This window comes from Caloenas nicobarica, chromosome 11 (assembly GCF_036013445.1).
Source record: "Caloenas nicobarica isolate bCalNic1 chromosome 11, bCalNic1.hap1, whole genome shotgun sequence".
Classification (NCBI taxonomy): domain Eukaryota; kingdom Metazoa; phylum Chordata; class Aves; order Columbiformes; family Columbidae; genus Caloenas; species Caloenas nicobarica.
In genome coordinates this window covers 16,782,397-16,800,006 of record NC_088255.1, presented here as the reverse complement: position 1 = coordinate 16,800,006, position 17,610 = coordinate 16,782,397, and the positions used below count along the sequence as shown (strand labels likewise).

The 17,610-nt window shown below is 42.0% G+C and overlaps 1 protein-coding gene across 1 annotated transcript in view; it reads left to right on the top strand.

Moving 5' to 3' along the window:
- Positions 1 to 17,610, top strand: part of PTPRG (protein tyrosine phosphatase receptor type G) — a 410,558-nt gene that overhangs the window by 71,227 nt on the left and 321,721 nt on the right. The gene's annotated exons all lie outside the window — the stretch shown is intronic.

Below are 17,610 nucleotides of genomic sequence, written 5' to 3'. Positions count from 1 at the left end.
CACTTAGCTTCAGGCTAATCTTGGATCAAGAGGCTGGTCAGTCTGTCTTCTCACCCCCACTCTCCTTTTGAAATTTTAGGAAGGCTTTAAAGTCTGTGCTTAAGTATGTCCAGGCGCTATCCTTGCAGGGCAGGATGGTTTGCAGTGCGCTTGCTTTTTTTGCCTTTGTGCTGAAATCTCCTTTCAGTGGTGCCCAACGATAGGATGAGGGGCAACAGGCACAGGCTGAAGCATAGAAGGTTCCATCTGAGTATGAGGAGAAACTTCTTTACTTTAAGGTACCAGAGCCCTGGACCAGGCTGCCCAGAGTGGTTGTGGAGTCGTCTTCTCTGGAGACATTAAAACCCGACTGGACGTGACCCTGTGCGATCTGCTCTGGTGAACCTGCTTTAGCAGGTGGGTTGGACTGGATGATCTCCAGAGGTCCCTTCAACCCCAGCCATGCTGTGATTTTGTCATTATTGTGGAATAGCAGAAGGGAGAGGATTTCTGCTTGTGCTGCCTAACCTGCTGCTCAGCAAAGGCAACAGGGAAGGTCTTGCTGGCACAAAGGGCTGGGAGGTACATTTGGCTCCCCTGCTGGGACACCCAACAAATGCTGATCAACACTGTTCATTACCAAATGTTGTAGTGAAGCCATCTCATGATAAAGGCTGTCAGCTGGGCTGAGCCAGAAGTGGCGACCTAAATGGGAAAAGCCTTGGAGAGTTGTGTGGAGAAGGGATGGGGAAGGGACACTGGGTGACCGAGAACATGTAGATCTCCTAACTTGAAAGGTATAAATCAGGAGTGTTGGATGTCTGTGAGCTAGCTACAATACTTAATTCTTCCTAGAAAATCTTGGTCTTTTTCCTGTATATGTTTTACACATGCTTGCATTCTGGCAGGTTTGCTCATTAATATTGGTGAAAGAAAGGCAGTGGTTTTGGAGAAACTTGGCTGTTCAGAGAAATACCAAGCATTCCTGCATAGCTACAGATATCTGGATTCTATCTGCCACGTTGCAATAATATTTTGCAATTTAAGCCCCAAGACAAATTCAGGAACAGCAGCATAGTCAATAAAGTAAAAAATTGCTTGGTGTGGATAATTATGACACTGATCTTGCATTACATTTGAACCTACGTGAGACCCTGCTGACTTGACAATGTTAGTTACTTCCTTTTCTTGTAATGCATGTTGCGCTGCTTTGGTCTAGCATACTGGCCAAAAAAAGAAGGGCCATGGATCTGTTCCACTGTGTCTATTCCTATTTTGCAGTACAACTATTTGATAATGACTAGGTAGTTTGTGTTCTGAAACCATCTAGGAGAGGCATTGTATGAAGAAATGCCCTAAAAGCATAGCTTCAGTTTATTAGAATGGGGTCTTAGCATTTTATTCCTTTTTATTATAATTTATGATTTTGCTGTGAGTTGTGCATTCCTCTTGGGTTCTATCACTGGGAATAACGGCTGACATTTGGTTGGGGAGCGTGGGCTAGTGGAGGATGTTAGGAAGCTTCCCCATTCACTGTCAGGACAGTTTCCTCTTTAGATAAAATAAGAATCCTAATGAGATGTGTCCTGTGATTAATTTGTAGCATTTTACCTCCTGTTAATTATAACGTACTGTCTGGGGAATCGGTAAGAGGGCAAAGTCTCGCATACAATCAAGCATTTGAAAGAATCAAAATATATAAGCTAATTCCCACAAACCTATCTCAAAAGAGAGAGGCATCTCCCAAAGGCCCTTTACACGATGTGAAAGCCCTTATTTTCAGCAACATCCTAATGTCTGTGTGTTGCTTGAGATTTTCACGATGCTGTCAGCCGCTGCAGACATATGGCTCCAGTCGATTCGTCCTGACAATAACAGTTACCAGCACTCACTTCTCCACACTAGGAATGAGGCACATCTGTTATAAATTTGTTGACTGTCAAGGACCAATAAAGACCTATGTGAAAAACATCCTTTTTTGTCTCCACCCCCTATTAAGCATGGCTGTGGCCTACTGTCTGAGACCATGGCTATTTAAAGGTCATTTCCATGGTATGGTGTACATCATGGACATTGATTTTTATCAGTAATATATTGCTGTGACAAAATAATTCCTGAGCACACTTGCTCACTTTATTCTGGGAATTCTCAGTTGTTCAGAAAGGGTTCTGGGGCTGGTTTGGCTTCTCCTCAAAGACAGTAATTCTGCCCTTTAGTCCCCTTTCAGACTATAGATGATTATTGTAGTGTGTACTTTTGCCTTTGAATGGTTAACAGAGGTTTATTTTATGTTGGGTCTGGGCTAGAAGAAACCTGCAAACTATAGTGGGACCTTACAGAAAAAACGGCGTGATCTTTTACAATATGGCAAATACACACAGAAGTGGTTTTCTTGCTTGTAGGTAAGTGTTATAAGAGAATATGCAGCATAAGGTTATCCCTCTGCCACCCAAACCCCCTTTGTTTCATGTGTATATTCTATCAGTTTCTTCTGTGGTTAAATACCTGAATGCACTTTGTGAACTAGTGCAGTTGTTAAACTTCTGTCATCACCCTGTGTTTAACTTCTGAAGGACGAATCTCTGCAACTGCCTGGATGGAATATTCCAATGGCGTTCAGGTCTGATCCTGCATTTTAATCCTGATTTGGCTGATGGCCATCAGATGATACTGAGTAATGATTTCTCTTCTCTGCACCTCTCTCTTTCCAATGCTGACCACTTTTGCAGTGGTATCTAACATTGTACAGGACTCTTTTAGAGCAGTTTTATCTGGCTGTGACAGAAGACTTTCCACGTGGTGAGCTGTGTGGAATGCGGCGATGCTTAAACATTTCCAGAGAAGCGTGGGCCAGGTTTTGAGTGCTGCATGGGACTGCTTTTTGGGTTCTGCTTTGCTGCCCAAGCGGTAGAGTAAAACAAACTCTGTGGCCTTTTGCTACTATTTCCCAGTCCGTAATCCCCACTGTGTTCCCATTACTCGCATCCACCAGAGGCAGAAAATGTGAATATCTAACAGATATGGGAAGTTGACCTCTTGGTGCTGCAGGCGAGACGTGCCTTCGGTCCAGGTGGAAGAGGCGGTAGGATGGACAGGCAGTGCAGGTATTTTGCTCCTTTTTTGACTGGCTTGATGACTCTGCACTTCACCTGGCATGAGGACGGCTGTGATGATCCAGAGCAATACGCTCTACCTGTTACCCTCTGCTTCAGCTGGACAACATGCACCTTGGCTTAGGACCTGTGCCCTTTAGACTATGCAAAGATGCACGTTTGGCTGTCTGGTATCGATGAGGCTTAATGAAGTTCAGCTTTGCGTTTTCTCTGAGTTTGCGAAAAAAATGGTAACGTTTCCTTCCTTCTCATTCACTAGCTGAAGCTGGGATTCATAACACTGCATCAGAAATATTAATTTAAAAGAAAAATCCTTTTCCTCCATTTTAAATTAAATTTAAAATGAAGGAAGACATCTCTATTCCTCCCGTGGTAATCTTTCTTTTGTTTTTAATACAATGTATTATAACATCATAAATAGAAATGTAATCTTATTAAAAGACATGCAGCAAGTGCTACTTTATTAGAAACTTTCTTAAAAGAATAATTTACCAAGTTGAAATATTAATTCAGCTGGCTGGAAATTGCAGATTTTTACTAAGGCATTGTCATTTTTTAAAAAAAGCAAATTAAAGCAGATATATTTTAAAGAAGTCAAATTTCTGATTGTGCCAAGCTTTTACTAGCATATTCTGGCACCACTGAATATTTTTAAAAATATTTTTTCAATTAAAAAACCTCTTTAATTTAAAATTTATTCGAATGTAAATTGAAAAAAAATCTGCCCCCTTTTCCCCTTGTAATTGTAATCTGCATTGTTTAAGTGGAGTAGGATCAAAATTATCGTAGTCTCAGTTTGACTGTCAATTGACTTTTATATAGTACAAATAAACTTACATCAGGCCAAGGCCCTTGCCTGTGAATGGCATAGTGTATGTGTAACACCTTCTCACTTATTTAATTCTAAAGGGCATGAATGCAGAGTGTGCTGAATATCTCAGCTGTGTTAGACATCAGTGGCAATTAAGAACTTGCAGCCCTTTCAAGGGTTTCTTTCTCCCCGACTTGACATATTCCTTACTGTGACCTGAGAAGCACCTTTTGCCTTTCCTTACCTATACAGAAAATAACAAATAATTATTGATTACTTGTTACTTAATGGACCCTCATAAATTTACACTTACAGTAAAATTTTCAAATGAAGTGTTTCCAGATTAATCGAGGCTCGGTTCACTTGCAGTTAATACTGCTCTGCTGCAGTAGAGTGGCTAAAAATTGCAAAAGCAGCCTCCTGCTCTGGGTCTCTTTTTTTTTTTTTTGGTTATTATAATATTTAGACTTATGAGTCAGGTTATTGATAAGAAAGTAATCAGCGCTATGACAAATTCATGAAGGGTACTTTGCAATACCAGTCTATGTGATGTTTCTATGTGATTTAGCCTGTGTTTGGGCTCTCTCCTCCTCACCATCTCCCATCTGCTTTGGCCATGCTTCTCTGCAGTCTTGGCTTCACGTTGCTCGTCCTTCTGCTCCGGCTACCTGAGGCCAGAAGAGGCTATTGTGTTCCCGTCCCCAAATATTTGGTTTTTCTTGACTGCCGTGAGCTGTGCTTTTTGTCCTGCTGACCTGTCAGACCTACCACCTGAATGTGTTCTTCAAGCCAGACCTTTCTCAGTGCATGTGTCTGAGTGTTTCAGGTCCTTTCTGCATGACAGCTCTAAGCAATAGTTGTCCTTCTCCATCCACCCAGCTACGTACCTCCTCAGAGTTTTGTCCCTGAGCAGTTTTAATGACGTTCGCTGGTCTTGTGTCTGTTTAGAAAGCTGCTGGGAAGGCTGGTTTTCAAGCCTGTTTCTGAGTCTGGGACCTCCTTCCTCTGTTGCACCCACCTCCTTCACATTCCCTGCGTCTCAGTTGTGTCCCACACGTCCTGATTCCAACTCTGGCCCGTTGATGCCCATCAGTTGTGAAGCTTCAGCCTCTGTGTCTCTTCTGTGTGCATTCTGTGTTTTTTGGGGGTGAAAATGAGGATTGTTTGCTGGGATTTTTGTGGGCGTTGCATGGTTGTGTTTTGGACTTCCAAAATCCTCGCAAGTCCTAGTATCAGTCTTAATAGGATAATGGCAAGAGCCAGCTCTGCCAGAAGCTAAGCTTCTTGCAGTTTCTTGGTATTTCAGCAGATCTGCTTATACTAACTTCTTATCTCATGTTTATATCTTTCGGTTCCTTTCAGAGCAGTGCGGTAATGAGAATATACTCCATGTGAGCAAAGACGGTCTCTGTATGTGCTGTGTTAATGTGGATAATGTCACTTGCCAAATGTGCTCTACATCAGTCTTTATTTTTCTTCAACTTCAAATCTAATCACATACAGCAGATGATATTTTACTAATCATTGTCAAGTTTTTTTTATAGCTATTTAAAGTCCTGTGTTCAAATCGGATTTGGTTGTCTGTTGGCAAGTAGCTTGAGTATATAGATGCCTCTTTGTAATACATCAGTTTATTCATCAGAGAAAACTACAATGTCAAGAGTCCTTTTTCCCCCCGCCCTGAAATTTCGATGCATGTTTTTTGAAGATGTCATGAAAGGATTTAAATCCAAAGCTGAAAAGCCTGACTGGAACTGATTGCTTTGAGCTTCTTGTTTACAAAATATAGATTGGGGGTTCAAAAAAGAAAGACAGGAACATGAGGTTTCCTTATGAATAGTATTACTTTTGATTTCTCCAGCAAAGGCTGTGGTCTATAGGGAGAATGTAAAAAAGAATAACAATAAAAGCATATTTAATGGTGACAACTTTTTTGCGGAAAAGTTTTTATAGTTTGTGCAGTATGGACGGAAGTTCTTTATAATTGTAAGATGCAGGTTTGCAGGTCCCTGTCATGGGTAGGACAAATGCTTTCACAGAACAAGCACTGATAGGCTGTCAGTATTTAATGCATTCGTTATTCAAGAAGTAATTTCCTTATTATAATGCATTTTTAAATTGTTTAGTGTAAGAGAGAATATCTCCTTTTTGTGCACAAACTAGAACATAGGATATTGCCATAAAGAAGTCTTTTCAACATTGCGTAAAAGGATGGATCTGTTTTTTAACACTGACACTGGCTATACGGGAGATGGAATATTGTTACAGTTCTCAGTGAAAGCATAAAAGAAGTCGTCTAAAATATGGAAATAGCAACTGTGGAACACAGACACACACTTTGGAATTAATTTGCCTGGGGAAAGTTATTTTCTTGAGTAATTAAACTTTCTGTGGGTATTAAGGACCATTCTGGGGCTTTTTGAGTCAAGTGGGGGCTAAGTACAAAGCTGTATTGTAATTAAATAGGCAAACCAATCTGTCTGGGAAGGGAGAAACCTGCAGCAGTCAACAACCTTGCTTGTCTGCAGGTAGGCTGAAGTCTTTGTGAAGATTCTTACGATCCTTAAGAAAACAATTACATTTGCCAGGCTGCGGGCTGTACGCTAGATCCATCTTTCACTGCCCAATGCTTTTGTTGTGGTTTTTTTTTTAGTAATTTAAGTGCTTATAATAACTGTAGGATTAGTAACACTGGAAACTGGGGAATGCTGCGGAGTGGTTGAGACTGGAATAGGAAGGGAGTGTGTTCTGTGCCTGAGCCTTCCCAAGAAGGGCTGCTCTGGGGAAGTGAAAGCTTGGGCAGCTTTCTTCTCTCCTGTTGGCCTGGCAATGTGGGACCTGTTCAAACTGGTGGGCAAGGCTGTATCCCTCTCTGCTCATGATCACTTAGGCTGTGGTCTCCATTCTCAGCCAGAGCTGATCTGCGGTAGCACTCAAGCAAAGCATGTGTTGTTCCCAGCACTTGTGTGCACTGAGCGTCTCCTCTCAAACCTGCCCCTTGCTTAAAAGATGGTGTGCATCTCAGGTCCCGCCGTGCCTGCCGCAAGGTGAAAGCATCCCTTTGTTCCTTATGGAGCTCTTCATCTTCTCCTCTTCCGCTCTCGTGCTGTGAGAGCACTTCTTGTCTTAAGATCAACAATTCTGAGTGCTCTAAAATCTAACTCTTTATGAGACCTGTTAAGAAAATTTATGTATGAAACAAGGAGGTAGAGAATGGAGACAGCATTTGAGACTGGAGAGGTTATGAGCATGAGCACGCCATGGCATGGCCAGGCAGGACCGAGCAGCCTGTGCTGGGCTGTTCGGGCCAGCATAGAATAGGGCACAAGGTTGGTGTTAAAGACGCTTTGATTCATTCCACAAGTCATGTGTCATCCTGGATTGTCCCTTCCTCCCCCACCCCAGGTCTTAGATTTTTGGTTAAGGATGATTTTTTTTTTCTTTGGTTTTTGTTGAGTAATGGGCCTCAAACAGCATGTGGCACTGCAGTGACAGTCTTGCCAAAGACTGTCTAAAACTGAGTTATTGCTTCCAGTATCTCTGTGCATGTGCCCCAGGATAGCAATTGCCTTTTTCTGCAGTGGTATTGCAGTATGAACTTTCATCTAATTCATTATCCACCCTAATGCCCAAGTCTTTCTGCATTACTGCTTTCTAAACAGCAGTCTCTCACTTCATTCCTGCACTGATTATTATTTCTCCCCAACTGCATTGCCTTCCATCCATCTTCAGTGGAATGTCTCACATCAGCCCATTTCGCTGAGCTTGCCAGACAGCTGAATATTTTTGAGGCATTCCTGCTTGCTTCTCCTCCTTCTGGTTTAGCATCATTTACATTTACTGAGTGTGGCATTAGCCTTGTGCTCCAGATGGTTAAATTGGTTGTATAGGAAAGAACAGTGACCCCGTGCCTTTTCAGACTGCGCTGCATACCATCGCTCTATGATTACAAAGTGTGCGCCATTGCTGGCAATTTTTATCTATTTACTTCATCTGAGCTCTATTACTGCTTTTTTGTTCTTGCTGCCAAAGGTCTTAGTGCTCTTGCTCTCAGTAGTATGAGGTTTTGTGTCGAGATCTTTATTGCATTCTCCAGAGACAAATGACCAAGGAACCAAGTATTAGTTTTGGACACTGAACAGCACCAGACTCTCCTGCTGGGAAATTTCCAGAAAAATTCTTGCCTGGGTGAAAAACTAATGGGGAACTGAAAAGCAAAGATGGAAGTTTGATTCATTTTACAGATCTGCTCTGTAGTATTTATAGTGTCTTTTCTCTTTGAACAATGCAACTTATTGGAAGGAGAGAGTTCTCAAAATGGTAGGTCACGTTTTTGGGGCATATATCTCTAACAACTTGTTCAGTCAGCGCAAAAAAAAATCTCTATCTCACTTTCCACTTTAGATTTATATTTTGGGAAATAAATGTTGATGAAACCCTTTGCTACAAAATCTCAATGTAATGCAAGCTGTCAGCATGTAGATCATAGCCAAATTAAATACATTTTTACACAAATAAAAATGAATGCTTGTTTTCTTGGTTCTACTCAGCTTTTAAGTTTGATCCTAAAATAATTTTTGTGGATCTGGCTGGAATTGCTGTCGCATGCTGGAGGCACTAAATCTGGCTACCTGAGCGCTACTCATCTGTTTCAGTGCAAATCTCAAGTTTCTTCTGCTCGATTTGGGGAAGCATGCTGGTTTATGCCCTTCTATTTTTCCTCCAGGAGATTGTGCAGCTATAGATGGTGAGACCTGACTGCAAACTGAGAGGAAGATACCTCACAGTGGGACTAGAGCATTTCTCCTTTCTTTTCTTAAATAGTTCTTTATTGAGCTTTCCACCTCCTGTATTAATTTGAAAGCCTGAACCAAATAACCAGGAGGAGATTGATGTGGCCTCACTTTATTTCCCACAGTCAATAAACTGTTAAATGGGGCAAAGGACATGGGTTAAAAAAATAATTTCGTATAAAGAATGAGGGATTTTTATTAGCTGACAGAGCCTCTGTCTCTGAAGACTTTATAATGGGGCAAGTTTGATGCCGCGCAGTGGGAGCAGCTCTGTTGGCTTGATAAAGTGCCTCCGTGTTTTCTGTGTGAAGGAAATCAGTGCTGTGCCCTGCATTTTCTGTTGGGTGGATGCTGGGCTTGCTGCTCCTTGGGTGTTAGAGGCAGGTGAGTTTGAAGAGATGCCTCGGAGTGAGGACTCCATGCGGCGTTGACGCTGAACTCTTGCCCAGGAGAGATCTGGCATGGTCCTATGCAAGAACAGAGAAGTTCCTGCTTTGTAGATATATGCTCATCTTTACTGATACAACTCAAAAGTGGCTTTAATGGGGTGATGACATGAGTAAATTAAATAGTAGGCTACCTACGGGGAAGCGTGAGTAGGTCTGGCAAGATGGCAGCCCAGCTGGACAGAAGTCATGCGTGGAGCAGGTCTGCATCACAAAGTCCTTGCTATGGTTATTTGGATGAGTCTAGTAAATATATATATATATATTTAACCAAGATACTTTTTGTTATGTGACTTAGGGAATCTGTTTTGAAAACATAGTAAGGCTGCACTAAGACAAACGCAGGTAGTGGATACAAGCAAATTATTTCCAGAGCAGAGAGGTGAAACTGGTGATTTTGTATGAGTTTGTGTTTTCGTGAGTACTGCTGGGTTTAGTGAAGTGAAAATGATATGATTCTGCATTAAGCACGGAGTTGAAGGTACAAAATACTCCATTAAGGTCACGTTTATTTGCTAGTCAGGGGCTGTTCTTCTAACACTCTTGCATGCTGCAGCACCTGATTATGTGAGAATGAGACAGGTGGTTCCAGCAACAGCATTTCCTATTGTAAAACCCTGATGGTTTAGGTACTTGCAATAAGGCAGGAAGTGAAATAAAGCCCCTTTTTGCCATTGCTAATGCATCATACAAACAAGTCTCCATTATATATGTGTGGTTTATCCATTTCCCAGATAAACCATGCCATGAATGAAGAGACCAGGATGGCTCCTTCTCAGTGTACTTCTGCTGATGGATTCAAGTCCCTTCTGTACAAATACACTGCGCTACCTTGGATCCCAGCTTGATTAGTTTTCAAGCCTGCCCTTGGGGAAATAGTGCAAAGACAGAGGAGCTGGCTGTGTGAGCAGTCATTTTGCCCTGATGCCTGGGTTTTAATTGCCTTGGTTCACTCTGACCATGCTACCCTAGATATCAGAGAATTGAGTTTATCTGTTTTCTCACCAATATCTGCTGTGATTCAGTCAGCACTGGCTGAGAGCGCATCAGCTTTCTCATGGAGGTGAGACTTGCTGATGAACCTCTGCTTTGAAGTTTTATTACTGTGCTTGCATCATACACCATTCTGAATAAAATTCAGAGGTGACATGACCCTTCTGAAGGACAGCATGGAGAGGTGATGAACAAGGATGAGGATTCCTCCTTTTAAGAAATGCAGATAATGACGGTTAACAGAAGTCTGAGGGACTGTGAAGGATGCACAGACCAAGAGTTTTCAAGGTTACAGAGTTTCCAGGCGCTCCCAATTATTTTTCTGTCCAACTACTCAAATCAGAAGTGTCTAAAAGGAGCCAGATTTTTAGGATGTAATGTGCATTAGTTGTCTTTAAGGTATCTCAACTTGAATGCCTGAATACCAGTCTATTTGAAAACTTTGTTTTAAAGGTCAATGTAGTGTATTTCAGCATGCAGGGAGGTGTCAGGGAACAGTTCAGTGGGTCCGGGTTTTACTCTGGGTTTGGATAAAACAGCTGGTTTTGATGTGTTTGGGGCTCCCAGTGATGTGGGATGATAGTTTCTGAAGCAGAGGTCCTCAAACATCATTGCCACAGCTGTTACCATCACATGCTGTTTGCAGCGTGACACGAACAGCAGCCCCTCCGTGCTGGGAGAGGAGTACGCTTGTCTGGGCTATTTTTTTTCTGCTCAACATTTCTGCATTTTGTTAGGGGAAAAGATAACAGACTTTTTTTTTTTTTTTCCCATGACATCCTGCTCACACACGGGTGGGTTGGAGCTCATGTACTGCGGCCTGAGAACCCTGATCTGAGAGTGTTCCCTAAGTTCTCTGGCAGAAGCTTTGCTGCAGGGTGCCTTCCTCCTGGAAGGGGTGATGTTGCAGTTGGTTTAATTTCTATGTTTTTATCTTGAGATGGAAATCGTTGGCACCGTTGGTTATCTGGCTGACTTTGCTTATTCCTAGCAGAAGTGCTGTAGGTGATGCCAGTTGACATCAGTGGTCCAAATTCACCAGCTATGTCGTATCTTGCACAGCTGGTGCTAGCCAAGTGTAAGCCACGAAAAGGCCAAATTGAAGCTCTTTCTAATCATCCGGCAGCATCTGTCTCTTCCTGGCTTCCCAAGCTGCTTTTTCTGAGTCTCCTTAATGGGGCATCATTAATGCAACTTGAAGTTGCCTTGCTGTCTTGCTAATGAGCTTTGCTCATCTTGCTTATGAAGCCAGGCAGGCTGAGAAGGATGCCTGGGAACTCGTGACAGAGGAGCCAGGTTTGCTTTTCTTTGGGAGGACATTTGCTGTGCTGGAGAGCAGCACTTTGTGTCCTTGTTCTGGTTTGGCATCAGGCTTGCTCTGAAGTGGAAGACTTTCCTGTCACCCTTAAACTCCATCCCTTGTAACATAAGGAAAAGACTGCACTGTAAATCTGTCTTCTGTTGCTCTTCTCCATCGGCTCTAATGCTTCGGGACTTGCATCGTGGTGATACCTTGGAGTAATACAAAATTGCATTACGCTTAACTTGCTGGCTTTGAACTCAACAGGTTACCAAGGGTTAATGCACCTAGTGACTGGTGTATTCATGTTTGGGATAAGGGCTTTTAATTCCGCTAGTTAATTTAATCCCCACAGTTTGACAGTGTGTTCCCTGGACTATTTTTCATCTTCAAATCGCAGTCTGTTGGCTAGTTCCTGTAAAGGCCTGCTGTGCTCTGCATTTATGTTCTTGTTCTTAGGATTTGTGCTGTTATCACATAATCTATCAGAGAATGAATGGTGTGAAAAGTCCCCATGTCACTTTTAGGACTAGATCTGTGGGTTGTGCTCTTACGGGAATTAAGGAGCTGTCTGGGTGACTGTCATCTGGGAAAGGGATATATAGCTCTTGGCAGATGTGGCATCCGGGTTTCTGTTGTTTCACTTAGTTGTGAGAAACTTGTGATTTGTAACCCTCATATTTCTGTAATGGAAAGGTGCGAAAATTATGTGTGCGTTCATATGAGAATGGATTTTGTCTTTTATCTGATAATCAGAAGAAATCTCTGCAGCATAATCAAAGGAAGAAGTCTCATTCAGGATATAATTTGTTGATGCTGTAGACCACCATATGTTATTTTAACTTTCATTCTTCTTTGGCAAGATATAAAATAATCCGCAAAATATGGGAATCTATGGCTGAGGAGTCTGCTTAAAAGTAATACACTCTCAAAATGGATTAGCTGTGCCTGAAATATTTCTAGATTTATTTGCTGTCAAAGGGTGGTAAAATATTTAAGGCAAATAGCCTAGCTTTGTTTAGCAAGTTTTCCATGAAGGAGCCTAGAGAGATGGATTTAACCATTATTTATTTTAATTGTACAAAACCACTTTAATTGTTTATTATTATGAATTTATTTCCTATCATTATTTTTTCCTCCTCACTTTTTCCCTTCTGGCCCATTTGACAACATTTATCTTAAGAAATTGCCCAGGAGCCTAAATTCTTTTCAGCAGAGTGTGTGTTGCAGTGCATAGCATTGCAGTGTCTTCAGCTTACCTGACTCTCTTTAGCGCAATCCAATTAAAAATACAGTAAATACACAGAGATAAAGATGCTGCTTTTGTTCAGTGAGACTTGCTTGAAGCTTTAGGCTTGCAGATGGCTAAGTGTCTTGGCTCACTGATCTCTTAAACTCCACTTAAGAGATGATACAAAAGCCCTTTGGGTAATATTTCTGTGCCCCCTCCTCCCTTTAAAATGCGATGTTGTGCAGTCTGAGAAAATAGTGGGTTTCTTGTTTTTGAAAAGTTTCCTTTCTACAGGTATTGATTTGATACAGAACTATTTGCTGGCATTCCTTATGATTTAGTGGTTTTTGATATACACTAACAAGATTTTATTTTTAACCCCCCTCCTTTAAGTGTTTTCATAGTGTGACATTACTCCAGATTCCAACAGTCAAGGCTCTTGTCTCCAAAGTCTGGCTTGTTTTCCAGCAGCAGCACTAGGTTGAACTACATCAGTTAAGAAGCGTGTCCACATTATAGCTAAGACTAGAACTGATTCTACTGCCAGTGTAGTCCACAGTGGCAACTCACTGAATGATTATGAGCTGAGCAATGTGTGTACCTTTGACTCTGTACTGTCCTAATCGTAACAGCTGAAAACAGATTTGTGTGCAAGCCTTGTCTTCAAAGAAGGCTTAAAAGAATCTGAGTTTGGCACACAATCTAGTTAATCTGCCATCATAACTAATGATTTCACCATTCAGACATAAAGTGTCGACCTTAAAGGATTTTTCTTACATAGCTGATGGCTTGATACCTTTTAAACACTAATGCCGAGGGTATAATCTCTCTGAATAGTATAATAGCTTTATATTTAAGGTAGATTGGGGATAAAATTTTGTGTTTGCATGTGAACTATGAATGCCAGTAAGGTATTCAGGAAGGAATTACCTTATCATACCTTTGAGGGCACTTATCAAATAATTTTTATTGGAAAGTTAATACATCGAGACAGAGGGAATGGAAAGCTGATCAGAATGCTAAGGCGAATCCCAGCATTGCATTGCTTTTGCTGTCTGCAGATAGGCGGCACGGGTTGATTCATTTAGCACATCATCTAAAATCATGTAGCTTTCAGTACCGATGAAAATCATATGAAATTGTGTGTAAGAGATTCCTCCATGTTAGCCGTGTAGGATGTTCTGTTCCTTGCAGGACTCTGATGGGCGCAGCACAGCTCCGCTGGCTGCAGGTGTTCCGCTCCATTGACACCAGCATTGCACCGGCAGCCAGGGGAGTTGCTCAGGATTTAATTTCACGCTTGTGTATCCGAGTGTAAGATTGGTCCCCCTCTCTTTTAATCGTGTATCTGCAAGTCTCAGACCATATATTAGGGTATTCATTACTCCTCTGCCATCAGCGCTGGCATGATGAATTAAATAAGCCTTGCAGGGCAAGGGCTTCTGCTGTCCCTCCTCTTGCTCTTTGCCTCCTGCTCGGTGTGTGCCTGTGTTCCACCCCACCCCTCTATTTTGGCTGCTCCATTTTGAGCCTTCCTGCAGCATGTCCCTGCCCTTCCTATTGTCCCCATTTCCACTTCCCCAGCTTTTCCAGGGTTCCCACAAGAGAGGAGCCTCCCCATGTTTGCTCCATGCCGGACCAGTCTGTCTAATTGCTGGCTTTTCTCCAGCATCCAGTTCTACAGGAGCAGAGCAGGAAACCACTTGGCTGCTCCCTGTTCCTGAGCTGTTAACCGTCTCCCAGCTGAAAAAGACTTGTGGAAACCTGTAGTGATTGGTGCTAACGTAACTTTCCTAAAAGATTTTCTCCAAAGCTTGTTTGGATGTTAGAAACGCTGAAGATGTTGGTTGAGTTCGAGTCACTTGTATAGCTTCTGAAACCGTGGAATTGGAGTGTCTCAGAAAAATGGATAAATGTACTCTAATGGCTGGAGCTGGACAAAATATTTTAGCTGTAGATATTTTCAGTGAAAGGAGCAGATTGAGCAACACTGAGGTGCCTGGTAAATTTTGATTTGTGGTGTCAAGTTGTTTTAGTTGGAATGTACTCGTTCAGTCCCTCCTCCCTGCCCCCTCTCCCCCGAAATCTGGAGAAAGTAACAATTCTGCCTGAAAGGTAAGGTGGTTTTGATAAAGCACTTTGTTTTTTTGAAATAACTTGACTTGAATGCTTTGACACTTCCAGACTTTTATCTGAAAAGCCACTGTGTGCTGTGTTCTGCACCTTGTCCCTCTTCAGTATGAGAGCGCCCATTGACCCCAGTTGACACCACAGAACAAAAGCACCATGAGATTGAGTCTGTGGTTTCCTGATGACTTTACCAGTATAAGATATTGCCAACAATAGCTATTTGTTCCCACACTGTTTTGTTGGAGTGTTTGTGTGTCCCCACGCAGAAATACGTGGCCGTATGGACTGGGGACCTGAGCCAGCTTAGGGAAGAAGGTGGTGTCATGATTTTCAACAGACCATTACCTTTCCAGTTCACAGCACAGCCAGAGATCTTGACCTGTCATCCTTTTCCCAGAGTTTCTGCAGCTATCCAGTAAATATATATCTTCTCTAAATTGCTAATGACTACTGAATTATTGCACATTCAAAGGGAACTATTGACATTAATGCTGGGCTGCCTAACAGTGGCGCAGGATTTTATTTAGAACAGGATGTTCTAATTTGTTTCTTTTTCAGACTTGCAGAAGATATTTAGGGATATAACCAGCAAGTTCCTTCCCACAGTTCTCTTGACAAATACTTGAGCTCCCATCTTGGTTTGTAACATCCTTTTTGGTGGAAATAAATTTGTGTGCAGCATTGGTTCTTCACCATTTATAAGTACAGGTGAATGTATACATCTATTAAGTGTCTATGCAGAAAACTAAAACTGCATAATTTCACAGGAATGTCAGGTTTTTAATTGCATAAATAAGATGCTGACTGAAGCAAATGTTCAATTTCACATTTGAAGTTAGGCATTCATAAAGGCTTGGATTTGCATAATTTAATTTTCTGCACAGAGGATACTGAAAATCAATGGTATGATTCATAGCCATGCCATGATTGCCATGTGGCTTTTTGACGATTCAGACTAGGAGTACAAAGGGTTTTACAACTTCAGATATTTTGCACTGACTCAGAGCCTTTTTACATTCAAGAAGAACAGATTATTTAAACATTGTTTCTTTCTTCTGATGGTAATGATGGCACACAGAGGGGCTCGCTGAACAGATACCTGCAGGAGGACTTTATTTCTTGGAGGAGGCAGGGTGGAATCTTCCTTTTGCCTGCAGGAATCAATTTTTCTGGGCAACAAGCCCCCACAACTATTTTTCTCCTCTATGTAGAGGGTGCTCGGAAGGAAGCCACTGTTGTCCTTCATTTTGTAATAGGGAGAGACTTTAGGTGTATTTCTCAGCATGTGTGATTTTGAAGTGAATAATCGGGCTGTTTTTTCTGATAGCCTTTCCAGCCATCAACTGAGGTATTTCTGTGTTCTTTTCCTTGGGATTTTCGTGGTCTCTGATCTTTGCTTAGGTGTGGGTGTGTTGCGTTTGGGTTTTTTGTGTGTTTTCCCGAGAGGGTTTGGTTCTCCACATCCCTCACCTGTTCTCGCCCACTGAAATGAGTGCCTGTTGCTTCCCAACCAGTTGGATGTATTAGGGTAAACCAGAAGAGGAAACCAAGGTATGTGATATACTGTTGCTTACAAATCCTGCTGGCACGATGTGTTCCAGTGCTTCTAGTTTGCATCCTGGAGTGAATTAGCATTTAGAAAGTTGCCAAGAAACCTGGAGAACTCATTCAAGTCAGAGGGTTGTAATAAATTGTACAATTAGTACCTTTGCTCACACAAGAGAAAATTTGGCAGGCGCAAACCTGTAATGCCTTTCCTGAGATTGCATGAATTTTCCTACCTCTTCTGGATTCCAAAATCTGCAGAAATCCACGATCCACGTTGCAAAGTAAAGGTTGTCTATAGAGCTGTTTGGCAGACATGGGTAGCCCTCAGACACAGCATGTTCTCTGCTACCATGGTACAAAGGGATGTCACCCAGAAACTCTTCTAAAAGGAAAGAAAGGCAAATTCTCAGTTACTGGTGCTTGATGTTCAATAAAGTTCTGTTACAAGCTTAGTTTCAGCCCAGCTGTAATTTGCCAGGGAGTAGCAGGGAATACAGTGCTTGGTGACTGCATGCAGGTAGCAGCGCTTTACATGGTTTTCTAAAGCTTTAATTTGAATTATTCAGCTAGTTTCTTACTGATCATATTAGTGGTTTGGGAGCACTTGGACTTAAATTTCCATAAACTGATGTGGTGCATGCTTGCTCTTCTCATTCCATGTCTGCAGATTTAATGGGTTTGTCTGTGTTCGTTATAGCACAAAAGCTTTTGGCTGTGGTGCTCTGAGAAAGGTGGTTTAATTTATTACAGAATCTTTACTGACACTTGTGAATCCACACACCTCCGGTTTAGTTCAGTCAGATGCATAAAAACAGTAAACAAAATTTGTACATAAAAGCCCCGAACTACCCATGACTTCATGGAAGCTATGCATTTCTTTGCCAAAAAAAAAAAAAATAGTTTGAGGTATAAAAGAGAAATCCTGGGATGCAATGCAGGATGCGTTCTTTTCCGTTTTGGTTGATGAATTTAATTCCTTCTAGCTTGCAAAGTTTTACAAAAATTTCTTCATTACTGGCCTCTCCCTTTTGTGCCGTAAGGCATTGGGATTGCACGCTGGATATTTCGTCTGACAAACGCACCCTTCCCCTGGCTAGAAAGCCGTGCTATGGGCTGCCTTGCTCCAATAAATCGCTTGAGGTGATGCTGCTCGAGCCTTGTCCATGTCGAGGCTGTGACCCAGTGTGTCTGGAGACTGCACGGGGAGGAGATTCATTCGGTCTTGACCGAAACTGTCCTCCGTGGGATTTCCAGATGGGGTTTAAA